Source organism: Tursiops truncatus, chromosome Y (assembly GCF_011762595.2).
Source record: "Tursiops truncatus isolate mTurTru1 chromosome Y, mTurTru1.mat.Y, whole genome shotgun sequence".
In the NCBI taxonomy this organism is placed as follows: domain Eukaryota; kingdom Metazoa; phylum Chordata; class Mammalia; order Artiodactyla; family Delphinidae; genus Tursiops; species Tursiops truncatus.
Window position 1 is genome coordinate 4,728,636 of NC_133428.1, and position 6,875 is coordinate 4,735,510.

At 43.7% G+C, this 6,875-nt stretch overlaps 1 non-coding gene across 1 annotated transcript; it reads left to right on the forward strand.

Annotated features, from left to right (window-relative positions):
- Positions 1-4,172: 4,172 nt before the first annotated feature.
- On the forward strand, positions 4,173-4,279 carry LOC117310582 (U6 spliceosomal RNA). Its single transcript, XR_004524728.1, has one exon. It is a non-coding gene; the product is annotated as a U6 spliceosomal RNA (small nuclear RNA).
- The last annotated feature ends 2,596 nt before the right edge of the window (positions 4,280-6,875 follow it).

Below are 6,875 nucleotides of genomic sequence, written 5' to 3' on the forward strand. Positions count from 1 at the left end.
CAAGTATCTGAAGGATGTCACCTTACAGAAGCGATGGGTGCCGCTCCGTCGGCACAATGCTGGAGTTGGTTGGTGTGTCCAGTGGGGCTGGATGCAGGGTCGGTGGCCCAAAAAGAGTGCTGAATCTTCACTGCACGTGCTCACAAAGTGTAACGCTGAACTTAAGGTCTTAGATGTAGATTCTCTGGTCAACGAGCACATCCAGGTGGACAAATCCCCCGCGATACGGCTCAGGAATTACAGAGCTCATGGTCGGATCAACCCGTACGTGAGCTCTCCCTGACACACTGAGATGATCCTTACTGAAAAAGAAGAGACTGTCCTTCAACCAGGAGAGGAGGTTGCAGAGAAGAAAAAGATATCCCTGAAGAAACCGAAGAAATGAAAACTTACGGCCCTGGGAATAAATGCTGCAAAAAGAAATTAAGATACACTGACCTCGATAAATGTAGGTCCATCAAATATGCAGAAATTATAACTATATGAAGGATATCGGTCCCTGAAAGGGATTCCAGGCGTGATTCTTCCTTTTTTTTTTGGCACGTGGGCCTCTCACTGTTGTGGCCTCTTCCGTTGCGGAGCACAGGCTCCGGACGCGCAGGCTCAGCGGCCATGGCTCACGGGCCCAGCCGCTCCGCGGCATGTGGGATCCTCCCGGACCGGGACACGAACCCGCGTCCCCTGCATCGGCAGGCGGACTCTCAACCACTGCGCCACCAGGGAAGCCCCCACAACTGCATTTTTATGTGTTTCTGATTTGCATCTTCTTTTCCGTGTGTCCCCCTCTTGTTCCCAACCACATGCCCTAATTTATGTCCACTTAGTTTTTTCCTAATCTTGCTGCTTTATCCTTTACAATTTTAACAGGGCAAAGCCAATCACTCATAACCCACAGCACAGCTTTTCAGAAAGCTTAATCCAGAAACACCTGAACAATTACTAACCTTAGGATATTAAGAATTTATATTAGATTCCATGGTGTTTTCTTTTTCTTCCAACACACCGAACTTAGAACAAAAATTTTTTTTCACATTAACGTAAGAGACCAAAGACCAGCGAAGAGGAGCAGAGAAGACGTAACACCCTCAACCTCAAAGGGACAAAACTAAGATTACTGCCATTTCGGTGATTTTCATCTCCAAGACACATTACAATACAAAATCTTTATTTAAAAAAATCCACCTTTTTTCTGAAGATGCTAAGTGTGGGTACTTTCCAGAAGGTCTGGCATGAAGAGGACTAAATAATAAACAGGGAAAGGGTTTCCATAGTCACAAAGGGCAAATTATCATTTTACATTGCGGGAATGCGTTTTGAATATACTGTAAATGCTAACACTTGGGCTTTTAAGACTTTATGATGTGGCCGTATTATTAGCATTTTTTGCAATTCCTTTAAGACTCAGGGACTCAGTATTCCAACTCAGCTCATACACTGTGCTCAAATGTTCACGTTAAATGCTAGCCTTCAATCGAAAACACTGCTTGGACCAGAAAGGAAAAATGCCAGCTAGGAGTATGGAGTGCTTCTTATCAGGGGTCGCAACTTCAGGTCTTAGCTTAGGGAAAGTGGCACACAAAAGCAGTACGATGTGCTGAAATTAAAACTGCCAGGGCTTCCGTGGTGGCGCAGGGGTTGAGAGTCCGCCTGCCGATGCAGGGGACACGGGTTCGTGCCCCGGTCCGGGAAGATCCCACATGCCGCGGAGCGGCTGGGCCCGTGAGCCATGGCCGCTGAGCCTGCGCGTCCGGAGTCTGTGCTCCGCAATGGGAGAGGCCACAACGGTGAGAGGCCCGCGTACCGCAAAACAAAAAACAAAAAAAAACTGCCGAAGCCACCAAAAACACAGCATTTTGAAAATTGCATTTTATTCCCCAAACTGAGGAATAATGCATTGTGGTGTAAGTTACAAGCCTGAGGGTCATTTTGTGAATCCTAACATATGCAGATTCTATGAAAGGGGCCCTCATAATGAAAATAACAGATAACATTTCCATCGAAGTATGTTCTAAAGAATGTACCTTGTAGTTGCTTCATCTGAATCTCTTTATGCTCTTTCTAGTAATACAAAAATACTGGGAGAGGAGGGACTTCCCTGGTGGTTCAGGGGTTAAGACTCCACGCTTCCACTGCAGGGGGCGAGGGTTGGATCCCTGGCTGGGGAACTAAGATCCCGCATGCCCCGTGGTGCAGACCAAAAAAAAAAAAAGTATTGGGAGTAGAGAGTTACGGAGGGAAGTCTTTGGTGCAGAGCGGTCAGGGGAGGCGTCTCTGAAAGTGTTACATTGCAAAGGGAGTGAAGAAGCAAGTCGTGCTTGTGGAAGGGAAAAGGAACAGAGCCATCAAAGACGAACTTCCTGAGGTCTGCGTGTGATAGTGACGTTCTATGAGCTACAGAGAAGCACGTGAGAATGCGGAGGGAGCCCAGAAAGGACGGCTGGTGAGACATGGGGAGCAATGAGCTCAGAGGTGGACCAAGTTCTTGTAGGACTTCTGAGGACTTGATTTCACCGTGAATGGGACACGAGTCATTGCACGGTTTCGAGAACAAGACAGGCTTGCCCTGACTAGTCCATCCACAGACTAAGTGTCCATCAACAGAGAAATGGATAGAGAAGATGTGGTCCATGTATACAATGGAATACTACGCAGCCATGAAAAAGAATGAAATCATGCCATTTGCAGCCACATGGATGGACCTAGAGATGATCATACTAAGTGAAGTCAGTCAGAAAGAGAAAGACAAATATCATATGATATCACTTACATGTGGAATCTTTTTAAAAATGATAAAAATGAACTTATTTACAAAACAGACTCACAGACTTCGAAAACAAGCTTATGGTTACCAAGGGGGAAAGGGGGGGTTGTGAAGGGACAGACTGGGAGTTTGGGATCAACATATACACACTACTATGTTTAAGACATATAACCAACGAGGACCTACTGTAGAACACAGGGAAGTCTGCTCACTATTCTGTGATAACCCACATGGGACAAGAATCTGAAAAAGAACAGATACTTGTATATGTATAACTGAATCACTTTGCTGTACACCTGAAACTAGACAACATTGTTAATCACCTTTCTCCAATGTAAACTAAAAAAAACAAAATTTAAAAGAGTGACAAGGATGAAAGAAAAACACCAGAAATGAGAATATTACAGTTGGTAATGTGAACTATAATTGGGGTATGGAATAAAAGGATAAAAGTGTGGTAGTTGGAAATGTTTAAGATTCCAGACACATTTTGAAAGGAGAACAAATAGAATACGTTGATCAACTGAATGTGCATTATATATTAAAAGAGCAGAAGAAATACTTTAAGATTTTTGGTCTCAGCAACTGTTAGCCCAGCAGGATAATTTTCATGTGTATATGAGAAATACCATGGATGGACCAGAACTGAGAATAAAGGAAGGACTTAAGAATTCATTTTTTTGTTTGTGAGGTTTTTTTTTGTTGTTGTTGTTTTTGTTTTGGTACGCGGGCCTCTCACTGTTGTAGCCTCTCCCATTGTGGAGCACAGGCTCCGGACACGCAGGCCCAGGGGCCATGGCTCACGGGCCCAGCCGCTCCGCGGCATGTGGGATCTTCCCGGGCCGGGACATGGACCCGTGTCCCCTGCATCGGCAGGTGGACTCTCAACCACTGCGCCACCAGGGAAGCCCAAGAATTCATTTTTTAACATGCGGAACTGGAGATGCCTGTAGGGTGTGTAAGGTTTGCCAAACTGGCAATAGGATATGTAAGTTTAGACTTTTCTAAAGGTCTAGGACAAGCAAAGAATGAACTGAGGCTGGATAGAAACTTGGGAGTTACCAGGGATTAAAAGGTATTCAAACTGTAGAACAGCATGCTATTAAATATGAAGTGAATGTATGAAACGATGAGTTCATCCTATGAATGAGCCCAGAAACCATCCAAATTTTAGAGTTTGGGGAAAGCAGAAGGATTGCCAGAAGTGCTGGAAAACGAGTCCAGAGGACGTCCAAAATAATAGCAACATCTTGGGGGCCATGCAGAGAAAATGGTCAACTACTTCGAATAGAGCTGATACACCAGCCACAATGGGGGCAAAAAATAACCACTGTACTTGTCAGCAGAAACAGTAGGAACCTGGATAAACGTGTTCTTGGTGGAGTGGTCCCTCCTTTAAGAAGGAACGTCTGTGCTCGCTTCGGCAGCACATATACCAAAATTGGAACAATACAGAGAAGATGAGCACGGCCCCTGCGCAAGGATGACACGCACATTCGTGAAGCGTTCCGTATTTTTATATGTATAACTGATTCACTTTGTTATAAAGCAGAAACGAACACACCATTGTAAAGCAATCATACTCCAAAAAAGATGTTTAATAAATAAATAAATAAATAAATAAAATGAATAAAAGAAGGGAAATCTTATTGGAGTAGATTCACAAAGAAGTTCAGGAGATGAACTTGATAGGGTGGGTACAGCTGAGCAGAGCTCTTTGGCAGTACTGAGGGATGGGGGTAAGCTTTGCAGGGTCCCAATTTTTTTTAAAGTGGTATATATTGCAGCACGTTCTATGTTGATGGAATGATGCTCTTGAGGAAACAGATCATCAGTTGAGAAGCAGAGGACAGTGTATCCACGGAGCATTGCCCTTGTGTAGTTGAGAGAAGATAAAACCTAGTGTCCTAGGAGGTGGATCGAAAAAGATCTTGCTGTGATTTATGTCAGAGTGTTCTGCTTATGTTTCCCTCTAAGCGTTTTATTGTGTCCGGCTTTACATTTAGGTCTTTAATCCATTTTGAGTTTATTTTTGTGTATGGTGTTAGGGAGTGTTCTAATTTCATTCTTTTACATGTAGCTGTCCAGTTTTCCCAGCACCACTTATTGAAGAGGCTGTCTTTTCTCCATTGTATATTCTTGCCTCCTTGTCGTAGATTAGGTGAGCACAGGTGCTTGTGTTTATTTCTGGGCTCTCTATCCTGTTCCATTGATCTATACTACTGTTTTTGTGCCAGTACAATACTGTCTTGATTCCTGTAGCTTTGTAGTATAGTCTGAAGTCAGGGAGCCTGATTCCTCCAGCTCTGTTTTTCTTTCTTGAGATTGCTTTGGTTGTAAGGGGAGGATGGGTAAATTGGAAGACTGGATTGACACATAGACATAATATATAAAATAGAAAACTTATAAGGACCTACTGTATAGCACAGGGAACTCTACTCAATATTCTGTAATGGCTTATATGGGAAAATAATCTAAAAAAGAATGGATATATGTATAACTGATTCACTTTGCTGTACACCTGAAACTAACACAACATTGTAAAGCAACTATACTCCAATAAAAATTTTTTTAAAAAAGAAAAACCACCTAGTATCCCAAGGGAGGGGGTGAGTTTCGAGAAGAAGAGTAGAGAAAAGATATCCACAGACAGAGACTAGACAAATCACACACAGTCTGCAAAGTCCTCCCTCCTTTTCTCTACTATGGTCACACAGGACATACTTTTCTCTCCTGCTCTGAACTACTGAGACATGTAGCAAGATGTCCACTAAGAGCATCCGGCCTTGGGTCCTGAGGGTCTAGAGTCCTAAAAAGAGGCTAGTCACACAGGTGCAGACTGATGGACGACCTGCCATGAGGCTGAGCCCAAACATGGCTGCAGATACAAATCGTCCATCTTCATGTTTACATCAAGTCACGTTGTCTGTCTGCTTCCTCTAACCCACAGCCTTGGGTGTACAGAAAGACGTGGTGACCCGGTCACTCTGTGAACATTCGATTGGTCTCATTCTCCAAGTCTGACCGAGCTTCATCGTCATGGCTACAGAGACAAGTAAGGACTGAGTAAAACCTATGACTGAGCCACTCCATTAACACTTTCCTCAAGCCGGATCTATATAGATATAATACCATGGACACGTTCACTTGAAAACCTTTCCATTTTTCAGGAAAATGAAAAGCAAGTTCAGGGACTTCCCTGGTGGTCCAGTGGTTAGGACCCCACGCTTTCACTGCAGGGGGTGCGAGTTTAATCCCTGGCCGGGGAACTAAGATCCTGTATGCCGTGCAGCAGCAAGGCCAAAAAAAAAAAAAGGCAAGTTCATCGGCTCACTGTGAGAAGGTGTTGGAGATTTGATCAGAAAGGAGAAATGAAAATGCAGTCTTGGCAGAACGAATTAACTAAGAGAAGAGAACTTTGGGGAATGACTGCTGTTTCCTGTGAGAGTAGCTATCGTAATTTAAAGTTAGATCATTTGATATGTTGAGTGTTTTTCTCCAGCACCCTCAGGTCGGGGTTAGGAAAAGCTAGTCCAAGCAGGATTGGGGCTTGCTAACTGGTAAGCTAGAAAGCAGAGGGATAAGCCAGTACGGGGGGGAAAAAGCAAGGATCATGTATCACGGAATCCAAACCGTATTAGGAGGCAGGGGAAGACCTTTGGGGGTAAATGCAGGACGCTTATATTTCATAGCACTTCATAGTTTCTATAGCTATCTCACATGCAGCCAACCACTTTCTAGCCATGGTCACCCAAAGAGACTTGTGGGACAAATATTTTATCCTCACCTTTCAGATGAAGGATCTTGGAGACCCCTTATTACAACATGGTGCTCTAAAATTCAGGTCTGACTTTCCAACAGGGAAATGAAGAAAGAGATCAGGAAGCAGTGATGTTGGCATTTGAGTGAGCCCCTTTTTGGCATAACCTGGACGTCTTGCCATTTTCCTCCTTTGTGAGGAAGTAAATACATTCACAGTAAATCCCATACCATCATATGTAAAGTTCTATTAAGGAACCAATATCCATCATTTTGCTTAAGTATCAACTGTGCTTAATAGATGGTGGGGATAAAATGCTAATTTCGAAAAGATACGTGCACCCCAATGTTCACT